This window comes from Natator depressus, chromosome 3 (assembly GCF_965152275.1).
Source record: "Natator depressus isolate rNatDep1 chromosome 3, rNatDep2.hap1, whole genome shotgun sequence".
Taxonomy (NCBI): domain Eukaryota; kingdom Metazoa; phylum Chordata; order Testudines; family Cheloniidae; genus Natator; species Natator depressus.
Window position 1 is genome coordinate 153,171,896 of NC_134236.1, and position 16,847 is coordinate 153,188,742.

At 45.1% G+C, this 16,847-nt stretch overlaps 1 protein-coding gene across 2 annotated transcripts in view; it reads left to right on the forward strand.

Moving 5' to 3' along the window:
* DAAM2 (dishevelled associated activator of morphogenesis 2) overlaps positions 1 to 16,847 on the forward strand; it is a 245,128-nt gene that overhangs the window by 128,689 nt on the left and 99,592 nt on the right. The window lies entirely within an intron of this gene.

Sequence of the window (16,847 nt, forward strand, 5' to 3'; positions counted from 1 at the left end):
GCACAGGAATAACTTTTGGAGTTCACATAACATATTCAACATGTCATTCCATTATGGCTCAGTGTAATGGTGTTTGGCCCTGATGCTCTTCTCTCACTGCTGTAACTTCATTGACTTCAGACAGGAATTCTCTTGGTTTAGACCAGTGAAAGTGAAAAGAATCAAGCCATTGTGTCAGCAAATTGTTAGATCCCATAACTACTTCCTGATGTGAAAATTTGCCCTGCTGGGCAAATGCTCAAAGATGTTTACTCTAAGAGTTTGCTACAGGAGACTTAGGGTTGTGTCAGACTCTTCTACACCATTTGCTGGGAGATCTTGAATGAACCAATGCATTGTTTTGTTGTCTGAATGTGGAGAATCACTGCAGTTGATGGCTGAACTCGTTGGGCAAGAAGCGAGACACATTGGTCTGGTTATTCGCCTGGATAAAACTAAGTCACTGACATTACCATCAAGCAGCCTCCAGCTCCAGCTTGCAACCAGTGTCCAGACAGGGCATTGATCAGGTGGCAACTATCAAATACTTGGGAAATGTCAAAGACAGAGCTGGAGAAGGCTTGAAAGATGTAGAAGCTTGTATAGCAGCAGCTACTACCATGTGTGGGTTCTTTAGTGGCCTCTGTGGGAATGTTGTGACCTCAAGCATGTGATGAAGCTGTGGATCTATAGAACTACAGGTGTATCAACTCTGTTGTATGGCAGTGACACATGGGTGCTGAGGAAGGTTAAAGAGTGGCAGATTGACATTTTCGATTGATAGTGTTCATCAGCTACTCCATATTATGTGGGAGGACAGGATCAGAAATGAGAATATTTGTAGCTGAAGCTGGGAACCAACTCTGTCAGCACTGATGTGATTTTTGGAAGCTTTCTTGTTATGGACATATTAGGATGAAAGACCAATGAATTACAAAGCATGTTGATCAAGGAATGCTGCAACACAGCTGGCAATGAAGTGGTCACCAAAAGCTGCAGTGGTGTGATACTATCACCAATGATGGACATAAAGTGAATATCCAGCCAGACCACCAAGGACCTAGCTACAGATTGGTCTGAGAAGCACTTGATTTGCCATGATCATGAAGATTCTTCTTCAGCAGATCCTTTCAGAGTCTCCCCTTCAACAGTTTAATTATAGATTAGCTGGTGGAGAAGGGGTTGGGGAAGAACAGATTGAAATTGCTCATCATTCAGCTGAAGTGCCAACATTCCAATAGAGAGAATCTGCTCTCAGAAGGACTCCTAAAATGCCAATCCCATTCGAGGGGACATCAGAAAAGATAAGAGCGTTTTTTTCTTTTTTTTTTTTTCTTTTTTCTTTTTTTCGGGCTTTGGCTCACAGTTTTCATGGTGAGGTGCTGGCAGTTGAAGGCTCATTTATTTATCTTGAGAGCATAGGTTATTTGGTCAGGCCCTCGGAGTTATAGATTTATTTTTTAAATCCAAAGATGGGTTTTTCCATGAGATGCACAGAATATTTTTAGTTTCCTTTTTTTTCTGTTTTTTTTTTTTAAGCCTAGTCCTTGTCCATCCAAAAGTTTGGCAGCTCTGCAGAAATAGTTTTTCTAGCTCTTCAGGGCAGCTTTCTGAAGGCATAGGCCCAAGTAATGACCATGACCATTATGATGATTTTGGGTGCCTGATTTTACAGCTGTATCAAGGGCCTGCAAGCCCCAGTGACATCAGCTGGAGTTGCAAGTGATTAGCACTTCTGAAAATCATGGTCAAAGTGTTCTTAAGTTTGGGCAGGTGAAAATGGCAGTTGTGGAATCTCAGCCTGTGCTCCCCATTTGGCTTGCATTGAAACCAACCGGAGTTTGGCTTTTGACTTCAGTGGGAGGCAGGTTTGGGCACTTTAATTGTCAAGTGATCACAACTAAAAAGTCAGTATTTACCCAGTAATTACTCAATTGGATATGTCGCTTCAGTATTTTTCTGTTTGTAAAAGGAAATAACTGTTGGGATATCAGAAACTAGGGTGTGGGAACTGTGTGTGTAGATGCTGATTTTGTGTGTAAATGGCAGCTATGATGTTAGGTCATCTAGTAGTCTATCCCCTTCCAAAACAGAATCAATCCCTACAATTCATGTTTTTCTCAGTTTTGTGCTGTTGATGGTATGTAGTGATATTATATAATATACATACACCATAAAGCTCTTACCCTTCAGATTAGTCTCAAATATATGAACAAGAGCAAAGAATAAAAAAAAAAATTAAAATGTTCACCTAGAATGCTGGGAAGCCATTTAGTACAGAACAGAGCTCCCACTATTTATTACCCATGTTCTGAACTCTGCTGAATACTCATTAATCTTACAAGGACAGCAAATACCTAAATTCATTCAGTTCCATATCCTCCATAGATTTTAATACCAGAGGGGACCATTGTGATCCATCTAGTCTGACCTCCTGCATAACTAGGGCCTACCAAATTCATGGCCATGGAAAAACATGTCATGGACCATGAAATCAGGTCTCCCGCCATGAAATCTGGTCTTATGTGATTTTACCCTATACAATTTAGATTTCCTGGGGAAGACCAGCGTTACTCAAATTGGGGGTCCTGACCCGAAAGTGAGTTGCAGGCAGGTCACAAGGTTATTTCAGGAGAGTCGCGGTATTGCCACCCTTACTTCTGCGCTGCCTTCAGAGCTGGGCAGCCAGAGAGCAGCAGCTGTTGGGCAGGCTCCCAGCTCTGAAGGCAGTGCCCCGCCAGCAGCTGTGCAGAAGTAAGGGTGGCAATACCATCCTATGCCACCCTTATGTGCTGCTGCCTGCAAAGGTGGGTGGCCAGAGAGTGGCAGCTGCTGACCGAGGGCCCAGCTCTGCAAGCAGCAGCGCAGAAGTAAGGGTGGCAATACCATACCATGCTATCCTCACTTCTGCGCTGCTGCTGGTGGCGGCTCTGCCTTCAGAGCTGGGCTCCCAGCCAGCAGCCGCCGCTCTCCAGCTGCCCAGCTCTGAAGGCAGCACCGCTGCCAGCAGCAGCGCAGAAGTAAGGAGAGCCGTATTGCAACCCCCTGCTACAATAACCTTGCGACCCCCACTCCCCCGAAACTCCTTTTTGGGTCAGGACTCCTACACTTACATCATTGAAATTTCAGATTTAAATAGCTGAAATCGTGAAATTTATGATTTTTTAAAAAAATTCTATGACAATTGACCAAAATGGACCGTGAATTTGGTAGGGCCCTATGCGTAACACAGACATAGGGCTTCCCTGTATTAATTCTCACTTCAAGTTCATTAACTGTACTTGAACTAGTGCATACATTTAAAAAAAATCCAATTATGATTTAAAATAAGAGGCAGTGGATTCTGAAACAAGCAAATTAAAGAATATTTTCAGAATCTACTGCCTGTAAGAAAAAGAAACCAAACTGGAGTCTCTCTCTTTCTCGGCTTACTGCTTTTGGAAGGTTCTCCTGTGATTTTTTCATTTTTTGTTAAGCTTATAGACAGTAGCATCTAGAGGCCCAAACTAAGATGAGGGCCCCATTGTGTTGGGCGCTAAGCTCTCTCATATAGTAAAAGAAAGCTCTTGTCCCAAAGAGTGAACAAACTAAATGCACAAGACACATGCTGGCTGGGAGAAAGCAAGTACTATGGTTCACAGAAGGGGAACAGATGCAGAGAGGAATTAAATAACTTGCCCACGTTCAGACAAGAAGTCTGTGGTAGAACCAGGAATTGAGCCAGATCCTCATGAGTATCAGTTTAGTGCCTTAACCTCAAGCCCATCTTTCATACTGCAAAAGCTCTGACTACAGTATAGTCAGTATTTCATTTGGTATGTGGTGGCACCCATGAAAGGGAGACAGAATGGACAAGTCCATCATCACCATCAAAACTCCATTAACTCTCCTTGTGACCAGATGGAGTGGGACCAGGGGAGAAGAACGTTGAAGAGGGGGATGGGAAGTCTTTGCAAAGCAGCATTTTTGTGAGGGGCAAGATAGCTAAGAGGGGCCTGTCAGACCATTTCATTAACCAGTTCTGTGCATAAGTATTCCCAAAGGGAATAGTTTATGTTGCCTTTTGAGGAGAAGTGAAGCCTGATTTCCGTCACCAGCTCAACAGGCAGAGTAATTGCCATGGATCTTGGAGGGTTTTTTCTTTTAGTTGGGGGGAATTTTTTTTTTAGTTTGGAAAAGAAAATAAGTGGTTGTTCACTAGAAATAAACAAATCAGCACAGAAAGAGAAACTTCAAGTGCAAGCATGTGGCAGCTGGGAGGTTCAGTTACGCTGGCTTTGGCTTTGCACTGAGCTGCCGAAAGGATGCCAAGAAAGAGGAGAAGAAATTGAAAAAGGAAATTCTCTCTCTGCCAAAATGACACAAATACCAACTGTTTAGGCACACAATTGAAAAGGGTGCTGCTGAAAGGAACAAGATGAGCTACAGGGAGTCCACTCGAGGAGCAAATTCCAGTCCCGTAGGCACGCTGCTTTGGCCCAAGACCCTGTCAGTTGTCACAAGCTAAGCAGGGTCAATACTGGAGAAGAGACTCCCAAGCAACAGTTAGATGTTGCAGGTACTGGAAGTGGTGCTGACAATTGGGAAGATATAGGTGGGGAGGGGTGGGTGAGATGCTGCTATCCCCACAGAAGGTTTGTCTGGGGTGATGGCAACATCTACCACCTGGCAGAGAAAACTCTGCTAGGATGGCAGGCAGGGAGGCTGCTGCCCCTGGTCTCCAGGCTGGCTGGGGCCTCCCTGCTCTTCAGCCCATTGCTCCCTGGTTTTGGGTGGGCTGGGGTTTGGTCCAGGAGGAGCGAAAACTCAATCTCCCATCACCCTGCTACCAGGGAAGAGGACTCCTGACACCCCCGCCCTCCAAGACTGTGGAATTAGCATAAATTGACTTATGGAGAGGGCTACCAAGTATCAATTTATATTACCTCCCTCCCCACATAATAAATTGATTGAATGTGTTGGGGGAATTGAGCTGCTTAGCATTAATTATTGGGTTTTGGGAAGAAATGGGCAGCATTCATTGTTTTATTTGGGGGTGGGTGGCTGCCCACCATGAATTAATTTATGTGGTGGTATTCAATTCAGTGGCAGCGCAGAGTTCAGCCAGTAGGAAACTGAGGCCGTTGGGCCACAGTAGTTGAGGGAATCTAAACAACGGGAGACCAAGTAGAAAGGGACATGACTCACAATGGGGGCATGGTTTGAGTTACTGGTATATTTCCACTATGTGACTAAGCTTCCATTTGGGATTGGAAGAATTGGGTACATTTCTCCCACTCCAGCTATATATTTGATCAGACTGGTGAACTCAGGGAGAAGATGTCCTTTTGTCTTTACACTGCACCAATAAAACAGTGGCCCGTGCTGGCAATATCCTCATAGAATAACAGAGTTGGAAGGGACCTCTGGAGGCCATCTAGTCCAACCCCCTGCCCAGAGCAGGACCAATCCCAACTAAATCATCCCAGCCAGGGCTTTGTCAAGCCTGACCTTAAAAACTTCTAAGGAAGGGGATTCCACCACTTCCCTAGGTAACGCATTCCAGTGTTTCACCACCCTCCTAGTGAAAAAGTTTTTCCTAATATCCAACCTAAACCTCTCCACTGCAACTTGAGACCATTACTCCTTGTCCTGTCATCTGCTATCACTGAGAATAGTCTAGATCCATCCTCTTTGGATCCACCTTTCAGGTAGTTAAAAGCAGCTATCAAATCCCCCCTCATTCTTCTCTTCCATAGACTAAACAATCCCAGTTCCCTCAGCCTCTCCTCATAAGTCATGTGTTCCAGTCCCCTAATCATTTTTGTTGCCCTTCGCTGGACTCTCTCCAATTTCTCCACATCCTTTTTGTAGTGTGGGGCCCAAAACTGGACACAGTACTCCAGATGAGGCCTCACCAATGTCGAATAGAGGGGAACGATCACGTCCCTCGATCTGCTGGCAATGCCCCTACTTATACACCCCAAAATGCCATTGGCCTTCTTGGCAACAAGGGCACGCTGTTGACTCATATCCAGCTTCTCGTCCACTGTAACCCCTAGGTCCTTCTCTGCAGAACTGCTGCCTAGCCATTCGGTCCCTAGTCTGTAGCGGTGCATTGGATTCTTCCATCCTAAGTGCAGGATTCTGCACTTGTCCTTGTTGGACCTCATCAGATTTCTTTTGGCCCAATCCTCCAATTTTTCTAGGTCCCTCTGTATCCTATCCCTACCCTCCAGCATATCTACCACTCCTCCCAGTTTAGTGTCATCCGCAAACTTGCTGAGGGTGCAATCCACACCATCCTCCAGATCATTAAAGAAGATATTGAACAAAACCGGCCCCAGGACCAACCCTTGGGGCACTCCGATAGATACCGGCTGCCAACTAGACATGGAGCCATTGATCACTACCCGTTGAGCCCGACAATCTAGCCAACTTTCTACCCACCTTGTAGTGCATCCATCCAGCCCATACTTCTTTAACTTGCTGACAAGAATACTGTGGGAGATCGTGTCAAAAGCTTTGCTAAAGTCGAGGAATAACACGTCCACTGCTTTCCCTTCCTCCACAGAACCAGTTATCTCATCATAGAAGGCGATTAGATTAGTCAGGCATGACCTTCCCTTGGTGAATCCATGCTGACTGTTCCTGATCACTTTCCTCTCGTCTAAGTGCTTCAGAATTGATTCGTTGAGGACATGCTCCATGATTTTTCCGGGGACTGAGGTGAGGCTGACTGGCCTGTAGTTCCCAGGATCATCCTTCTTCCCTTTTTTAAAGATGGGCACTACATTAGCCTTTTTCCAATCTTCCGGGACTTCCCCCGATCGCCATGAGTTTTCAAAGACAATGGCCAATGGCTCTGCAATCACATCCGCCAATTCCTTTAGCACTCTCGGATGCAACTCATCCGGCCCCATGGAGTTGTGCACGTCCAGTTTTTCTAAATAGTCCTGAACCACTTCTTCCTTCACAGAGGGCTGGCCACCTCCTCCCCATGCTCTGCTGCCCAGTGCAGTAGTCTGGGAGCTGACCTTGTTCGTGAAGACAGAGGCAAAAAAAGCACTGAGTACGTTAGCTTTTTCCACATCCTCTGTCACTAGGTTGCCTCCCTCATTTAGTAAGGGGCCCACACTTTCCTTGGCTTTCTTCTTATTGCTAACATACCTGAAGAAACTCTTCTTGTTACTCTTAACATCCCTCGCTAGCTGCAACTCCAGGTGTGATTTAGCCTTCCTGATTCCATTCCTACATGCCCGAGCAATATTTATATACTCATCCCTGGTCATTTGTCCAATCTTCCACTTCTTGTAAGCCTCTTTTTTGTGTTTAAGATCAGCAAGGATTTCACTGTTAAGCCAAGCTGGTCGCCTGCCATATTTACTATTCTTTCTACACGTCGGGATGGTTTGTCCCTGTAACCTCAATAAGGATTCTTTAAAAAACAGCCAGCTCTCCTGGACTCCTTTCCCACTCATGTTATTCTCACAGGGGATCTTGCCCATCAGTTCCCTGAGGGAGTCAAAGTCTGCTTTTCTGAAGTCCAGGGTCCGTATTCTGCTGCTTTCCTTTCTTCCTTGTGTCAGGATCCTGAACTCGACCATCTCATGGTCACTGCCTCCCAGGTTCCCATCCACTTTTGCTTCCCCTACTAATTCTTCCCGGTTTGTGAGCAGCAGGTCAAGAAGAGCTCCACCCCTAGTTGGTTCCTCCAGCACTTGCACCAGGAAATTGTCCCCTCCAGTTTCCAAAAACTTCCTGGATTGTCTGTGCACCGCTGTATTGCTTTCCCAGCAGATATCAGGATGATCGAAGTCGCCCATGAGAACCAGGGCGTGCGGTCTAGTAGCTTCTGCTACTTGCCGGAAGAAAGCCTCGTCCACCTCATCCCCCTGGTCTGGTGGTCTATTTCAGACTCCCACCACGACATCACCCTTGTTGCTCCGGCTTCTAAACTTAATCCAGAGACTCTCAGGTTTTTCTGCAGTTTCATACTTGAGCTCTGAGCATTCATACTGTTCCCTTACATACAGTGCAACTCCCCCACCTTTTCTGGCCTCCCTGTCCTTCCTGAACAGTTTATACCCATCCATGACAGTACTCCAGTCATGCGAGTTATCCCACCAAGTCTCCGTTATTCCAATCACATCATAATTCCCTGACTTTGCCAGGACCTCCAGTTCTCCCTGCTTGTTTCCCAGGCTTTGTGCATTTGTATATAGGCACTTGAGATAACCCGCTGATCGCCCCTTGTTCTCAGTATGAGGAAGGAGCCATCCCCTCTCACACGTTCCTGGTCGTGCTTCCTCCCAGTATCCCGCTTCCCCACTTACCTCAGGGCTTTGGTCTCCTTCCCCCGGTGAACCTAGTTTAAAGCCCTCCTCACTAGGTTAGCCAGCCTGCTCGCGAAGATGCTCTTCCCTCTCTTCGTTAAGTGGAGCCCGTCTCTGCCTAGCACTCCTCCTTCTTGGAACACCATCCCATGGTCGAAGAATCCAAAGCCTTCTCTCCGACACCACCTGCGTAGCCATTCATTGACTTCCACGATTCGACGATCCCTACCCCGGCCTTTTCCTTCCACGGGGAGGATGGACGAGAACACCACTTGCGCCGCATACTCCTTTATCCTCCTTCCCAGAGCCACGTAGTCTGCAGTGATCTGCTCAAGGTCATTCTTGGCAGTATCATTGGTGCCCACGTGGAAAAGCAGGAAGGGGTAGTGGTCCGAGGGCTTGATGAGTCTCGGCAGTCTCTCCGTCACATCGTGAATCTTAGCCCCCGGCAAGCAGCAGACTTCTCTGTTTTCCCAGTCAGGGCGGCAGATAGATGACTCAGTCCCCCTGAGGAGAGAGTCTCCGACCACCACCACCACCCGCCTCCTTCTCTTGGGAGTGGTGGTCGTGGAACCCCCAACCTTAGGACAGGGCATCTCATGCCTTTCAACTGGTGGAGTTGACAGCAGGGGCTCTATATTTGGACAAGCCTATTTGCACTCTCTAAAAATAAGAGGTGGCTGATGCTGTCAGCATTGCCAACAAGTTCACATCTGTCTGTGCCAATGATGGTGGTGATAAAGAGCCAACAGGAAAGGAAGGAGAACGGTACATGAGGGAGTTTTTGAAACTAAAAATATACTGTGCAGCTTTGCTATAATTTCAGCTTCTCTTAAGTAGATTTTATCCAGGAGCAACCTATAGAAAGGCCTGGGCCAGATACAGTTATTGTAAAGCTTAAAGTTGCTTTAAACTCTATCATTAGACAGTTTATTTAAATTGGGTCTAAACAAATAAACAAACACTGCGTAACCTGAAGACACAGAATGTGCCCAAAGGGTTCTTGCCCTACAGGTTTGGAATTCCAGCCCATTGCTGATGAAGGAGGGGAAATATTTTGTTTAGTGGGTTTTACCTGTGAGGTGACCACAACACCCCCAGGCCTGACTCGCCTCTCATTTGTACAGATGTTGATGAGGACTAATTAATCTGAAGTCAATGGACTTACACCAGTGCTAAGTGAGATCAGAATCAGGCCCATTGTGGGTATATAATGTGAAAAATATCTCATCCTCTCAACCTCAGGAGCAGACATAGTGGAAAATGTGGTGGGTAGGATGTTGAGAAGCTGTTGAAAAAATAATGTGGATTCAGTTTAATGTGTGAATGTCCAGGGTATTGTGGGGAAAACCATCTTCTGGAAAATGAGCACAGTTTCTAATCCTTTCAATCTCTGGAGACTCGTGGGATTGGGTGACATGCCTGTTTCTCCTGGCACTGTGGGAAGGTTCCCAAGAGGGAAGCTCCTTGGGAAGCTGAATGCTTGTTCTTCTTTTTGTCGCTGATTGTAATTCAGGATTGATCCATGGATCCACTGGACCAGGACTGAAGACCTGGGTTCTTGTCCTGTCTCTGCCATTGATCTGTGTGCCCTTGGGCAAGTCACTTCCCCTTTGTCCTCCCCACCCCCTCCACCCTTTGTCTTGTCTAAGTAGATTATGAGCTCTTTGGGGTAGGGACTGTCTCCACCTGTTTGTGTGCAGTACCCAGCCCAACGCGGCTTCAGTCTCAGTGGGGACCATGAAAGGGTTGCCGGGTGTCCAGTTTTCAATCGGAATGCGCAGTTGAAAAGGGACCCTGGCAGCTCCAGTCAGCACTGCCTAGTAGCTGGAGGGACCTGCTGGTCACTTCTGGGGTGCAGCGCAGTGCCAGGACAGGCAGGGAGCCTGCCTTTGCCCCACTGCGCTGCTTACTGGGAGCCGCCCGAGGTAAGCCCGTGCCTCAACCCCCTGCACCCCAAACCCCTCATCTCTGGCCAGAGCCCATACCCCCTCTTGCACCCCAACCTCCTGCCTCAATCCACAGCCCCTCCCACACTCCAGCCGGGAGCCCTTTCCTAAACCCCAAAATCCTCATCCCTAGCCCCACCCCAGAGCCTGCACCCCCAGCTGGAGCCCTCAACCCACTGCCTCAGCTCAGAGCCCCCTCCCGCACACAGAATCCCTCAGCCCCAGCCTGGAGCCCCCCCTGCACCCCAAACCCTCATCCCCCAGCTCCACCCCAGAGCCTGCACCCCTCCAGCCAGAGCCCTCACCCTCTCCCATACCCCAACTCCCTACCCCAGCCCAGAGCCCCCCCCCCCCCCCCCCCGCACCCTGATCCCCTCATTTCTGGTCCCACCCTGGAGCCTGCACCCCCAGTTGAAGCCATCACCCCCTCCCAACCCCCTCTCCTAGCCCAGTGAAAGTGAGTGAAGGTGGGGGAGAGGGAGCCACCAAGGGAGGGGAAATGTAGTGAGCGGGGGGCAGTGCCCCGGGAAAGGGGGAGGGAAGGGGGCGGGGTCTCTGGGAAGGAGCGGGGATGGGGTGTTCGGTTTTGTGCGATTAGAAAGTTAGCAACTCTAGACCATGAGGCGCTTCTGGAATATAAATCATAATAATGGCATGGTAAGCTTTGCAGTAGTCTGTCCTTGAAACGTCAGTTAGCAGCCACAGTCAGAGACAGCAGACTGAGCCAGTTGGACCAGTGGCTTGATACTGCCTGGCTGGAGGAGAGATACCAGGCTGGATGAAACAATGATCTGATTGGGTAAATATGTCCTGATTTCATACTGCAGGGAACTGGGTAGTGTGCGTGTGCACCACTTTCCATTAGATGGAATTGGAACTTTTCAACAGTGTTCTAGCCCTTATAGCTGCTAATTAATGGATATTCTCTTTTGCATCTCATGATACAATAGGCTGCTTTTGGAGCACAAAGATTATCTGCATATAGCCTGAGTCCAGGGAGAAGAAATGTTTGTATCTTTTGCTCTGGATGAATTGTGCTTAGAAGGCTTGGGTATGGCACCATCCACAACACCTTGAGAATACTTATGTCCATGCTAGTCATTAAGTTGAGGAAATAGTGCAGTACCTACCACATCTGTCTAGCTCAGTCCTGTGGTCTGTCCTGTTTCAAAATTACTATCTCCTGGGACCTGGTTGGTTTTTTGGATGCGTAAACTGTCTGAAAAATCCTGGATTTATTTCAGCTGCTGTTATGAATTCATAGTTTATCTCATGGGAGATCGGACACATTTTGTATTTGTTAACCAAAGTGCTCCACTGGGGCAGGCTCTATTACTGATATAGAACTGAGAAATAGCTAGCAGACTTTTTAATGCTTAAGGAAGAACTTCATTTGGGATTCAAAGATTTTTATAAAGGTGAACTGCAAAGGCTTGAACTTTCAGAAAATCAGTTACCAAAAAAAGGGAAAATGGTCTATTGGGTAAAAACACAAGATGTTGGAGTCCGATGTGGGTTCTATTCCTGGCTCTGTTACAGATTTCCTGTGTGATTGAAGGGAATCACTTAATCTCTCTGCCTCATTTTTCCCACCTAAATGGACATAGCTGAGAAGGCTGCAGTGAAGCGTAATTCATTAATTTGTGAAAAGCACTGGGATATGGTTGGGGGATGGCACTACAGGAGTGCAAAGTATTCATTGAATTTATAAGCTGAGTCTTTCAAAAACATCTCGTGGGAGTTGAGGTTTCATTGACTTTCATTTGGAGTTGTGGGCCTGACTTCCTTTAGATGCTTTTGAAAAAGCCACCATAGAGGCTTATCCGACATGGAAAACCCTTAATTACATTTTAGGGTTTTCTTAATCATTTTTTAACCACCTGAGTTCAGGGTTCTGTGACCATTTCTGCCATTAAGTGATGACACTGACAGCTAATCCTGAGTATAGGAATCCGGCTTCCTCCTGTCTGGGATGGAATGATGCCATCAGCTGTTGCAGGGGAAATGCATTAACCAGAAGCTATGTCTTGTCAAATTCTGTTCTCAGCTACCTGAGTTAAATTCAAATATCCTTATTGATTTCAATTCTGTTTTTTCAGACTTACACTGATTCCAGGCGCCAGTTTACTCTTACTTGCAGATTACAATAAGTAAATAGGAATGAAAAGTTTCTCATATGTTTGCCCTTTGGATTTCTTCTCTTCCATCTATTTTGTATGCTATTTCTACTGCGGTCAACCAGAATTCACTACACAAAATCAGGGACTTGTGAAAAAGATTTTAAACCCACACTCAAAGGCATTGTGTAAGTTGCCTGTCCCGCTGCTTCTTTAAATAATGCTGATCAACCCAATGGACTGAGAGAAGGAGTTCAGCAGGTAAAGGTAGTCTGTTTCTTCTACTTATCAGGAAGTGTGCTTAAGTATTTTGGGCAGCTGTGTAAGTGGCAAACAGTACCTTAGTCTGTGTCTTAAGACAGCATGATGCATCAGCACAGGATATTTATACCCAAAGTGTGGTTAAACAGTGACATGGCCTGAGATGCTGAGCATCTGCAGTTCCCAAGGAGCTGTGAGTTTCCAGGACCTCTGAAAATCAGGTCAGTGTAATAGGAGAGGAAAGATGGTCTTGTAAGGGCACTGGCCTGGCAATCAAGTGATCGGAGTTCTATTCCCTGCTGTGCCACAGACTTCCTGGGTGAGTTTGGATTGTCACTTCAACTTTTCTTGTCCCCCTCTACCCATTTGTAAAATGGGAGTAAATCACTCCCTACCTCCTAAGGGTAGCGTGAGGATAAATCCGGTCATGTTTGGGAAGTGCTTGGATACTAAGGAGATACTCTGGAGAAATACTGTTTGGTGTTGTGAGTATATTTGGTGTTTAGTGGAAAATTTCAGATTGACAGCCCCGGATGCTGAAGTCGAGTGCTTAACTGCAAAAAAGGTACAGCGCTGGCAGCTGCTGTGATGTCTTCTCCCAAGTGACTCAACCCTCTCCTAAAAAAACATTTGTCAGATAAGCTAGGCATTTAATCTTCAGGACCTATTCAATCATTGATCTCTTGTCCATTTATATGGCACCCATCACCTTACTGTTTGAGTTCCTCTCTGCAAAGGTCCACCAACAGAGGGGAATGATGTACTTACAGCAGGGGTGGGTTTCTTCTGTTGTGTGTGTCTTTCCCACTAGGAGCGGATGCCACCAAATGTCTTTGCCATTGAAGAGAATGTGTCCATGAAAACTGTATAGTGGATTGATTCCCTAAGAACTCTGTAAAAGGCCTTCAGGATCAAATGAACTGTGGCTAGAATATTTTGTTTAGTTTTATTTTTGCAGTTGGTTCAAATATTCCAAGTATTTGACATATTCCATTAAATCTTATTTTAGATGAAATTGTTCATCTCAGAAGTCCCAGTTTCTGCCATGGGGAGGGACTTGGTCCAAATTAGCTTCAATGCCTATATAATACCTTGACTTTATTACAGGTTTGTATGATATCAGGGCTGTGTTTTCACAGTAGTTACATAGCTGTTGCTCTGGTGAAGAATGACATGGTTGCTTCTGAAGCCCACTGACTGACATCTGTTTTTAATGTAATATTTACACTACTCAAGTCGCTAAAAGGTGGCTTTGCTTTAATAGATTCCTTTGGCTGACATTTTGCTTCATACAGCTGGATAATTATTTCCAGTTATTGACGTCTATGTGGCTTTGGATATCAGGCCCTACTTTTTCCCTTCTGCATGTTCTGGAGCAAGAAGAGGATTTTGTTATCAACATCAGTGCAAGTGGCTGAGAGGCAATTTGAAGTCTTTTATTTGAGGATCAGAATCTTGACGGTCTTTAAGAAATCCAGCGTATTTTAGATTCTGTCTGAGAGAAGTTGTGGTGCTGTGATTTTCTATGGAGAACATTTACATCATCTGGGCAAGAACCATCTTTTTCCCCAGTGTCTCCGATTGTAATATATCATGATACTGCTCCTCAGGGTGATGTAAATCTCAGTGTGATCTTGGGTATCTCACTTCAGAGTCTGATGCTTTGAAAATGTTCTCCAGGTGGCTGGTTAAAATTAGTGATGGACCAACCAATGTTTTGGGAATTCAGATAAACATCCACATGCTTATCCAGACCTCTTGGGTTTGCAAAAGTAGCTTTTGCGAGAACCGGCTTTCTGCTACTTCAGATCTTACCAAATCTTACCAGATTTTGAAGCACCTAGTCAATGTTTATTCGGACCTTTTCCAAGCAAAACAGTCATTAACGTCAATTAAAATTCAGTCTGAATAAGGACTGAAGAATTCCGTTTGAGATTAGGCCCATAAACAGAACAGCTTTCCTTATGGGTTTTTGGACCTTCTGTTTTTGGTCGAAACCAGAAAATGCAAATGTACACACAAATGTAACCAAACTTTTTTTTTTCTTTTTTTTGAACCTCAGATGTTTATTTAATTGAAACCAGTTCTCACCCAGCCCTAGCTCAAAAGCATCAGGATGGTCCTAGAAGAGGCATTAAGCTTTGGTCTCAGGGTTAGGACCACAATATACGCTAGATACAGAGGGGTAGAAAGTAGTGGGAGAGAAACGGTAAATCATGGAGTAAAATGACCTTCATCTGCTCAGCCAACCAAAAATACAGAATCTTACCACAGGAAGGTCAGAGTTCCTGGTCTTTTAATACAACTGGTCAAACTCCAAAGCTTCAGGGGTTCAGATAGGAAATTACTCAGGTGTTTGGATGCTTTTCCTATCTTTAAACCCTTTTAGCCTATTGTTTGGGCTGGAAGTCTAGTAAGAGCAGGATTTCTCACAGTATTCTAACACTTCTGCTTTTTTTAAGACTCTTAGAACATTTTTGATTTGGATTCTTTTTGAGATTTGGAGAATGGATTTGAGTAGTTGTCAAGTTATCTGAATTTGCTTCCTCTTCCATAGCCTGGGGTTCAATGAATAGGCAAAGGAGATGCTGTGTGTATTCTCACAGACTTACTGTCCCATTTATCTAGGAAACAACTGTAGTAGGGGTCACTTGCTCTTTCAAACTCCTTTACACAGGAAACTTCCAGGAAGACGGATCAAGGCACTTTGCAATACAAATTGGTGTCTTGGCCTGATGTCCCTTTACAAATAGGTTGCTGTATATGTTATGTTGCCCTGTGGAATGGCCTTTATTTAACTAGCACTAGATTAGCGCTCTCTCTCCCCTGTTCTACTCTGGTCATGATAAGATTATCTTCTAAAAATAATGCTGTATTTATCAACTGCATGTTTTTGCGTTGGTTTTTCCTTCAGCAAGGTCATATTTTGACTCTTGGATAGGAGGTTAAGGCCTGCTATGTGCAAAACATTTGTCAGCATCTAGTAGAGAGTAGGTGTTAAAAGGCAGTCTGCAATGAAATGAAGCGTAGAAATCTAGCGGATTACTTATGGGGAGTCGTATAGCTCTGGATCTATTGGTAAGCAAGGATATAGCTCCATCAGCCTAGTGCTTTCATCAGGGAAAGGGAGAGAAGGAAAACAGAGGCATTCCACTTGCACTGAAAAAACGTTCATGTGCGGCATGAATTTCCCCACACCCTACTGATGGGGAAGTGGTATATTTGATAAATTGTGGAACCAGGTGGTACATTTGATGCCTCTTGCCATTTTGACAGTCTCTCAGGCTTTATGTATAGCTAGAAATAGAAATTGTAATGAACTGGCTTGGTAGGTATATGTACTACTGCCCTCTACTGGCTAGAAGTAGAACTGTTCTATTATGCCATTGGCTGTATACTGCTCACAGCTAACTGAGGTTCTCCTTTAGTTCAAGTGTTAGGAGCCTGTAGTCTTGGAGCAGGAAGATCTCAGTTTTACCCCTGCTGTTGCTGTAAATTCCAAATTTGGAGCCTGACATTTTCCATGGATTTGTTACAATGTATACTATAATTTAATTTTAACCTGAAAGGAACTTGACAAGTATTAAGGTTCTTTTGAAGGCAGGCCAGTTTGGGGACGTGTAGAAATATTTCTTCTCTCCAAACAACATAAATATGTAGCAGCAGTAAAAGAGTTGATGTGATCTGATAAAGATCTGGCTATTTAATGTTCATCTGTATAACTTTTACAAGCTAAGCCTGTTGATATGAATAATTGTTTATACATACAGGACAATAATCTTCCTGACATTCTATCTTTCTGTCTCTTGCTAATCTCTATTCATCCATCTTTAGTATAACTCCAAGGGGGACAGTTCTTCAACCACAAGATAGAACTTCAATTGACTTTAATGTAAGCTACTTATATCTTGTGGTGGGAGATTAGGGCTCCAGTAACCAATCGTTATTTTCTTACTGGTTTCTAGTCTATCTGCCTATCCTCTTCACAAAGTAAAGTAAAATAAAACCTGATGCAGTGAAACCTCTCAAGTGACCACCCAAAGAACCAGTAAAATGTGGTTGCCCAGCAGAGGTAGGCCTTCAACTGAAAGGTGAGTTTAATTGGACTGCAAAATGTATGGAGATACTTTAAAATTATTAAGACTCCTCTTGGAGGTGGTCTTTGATGCAGCTTTCACTGTAATTCACAGATTACGGTTCTGTTCATCTGGATGCTTTGAGGTTGT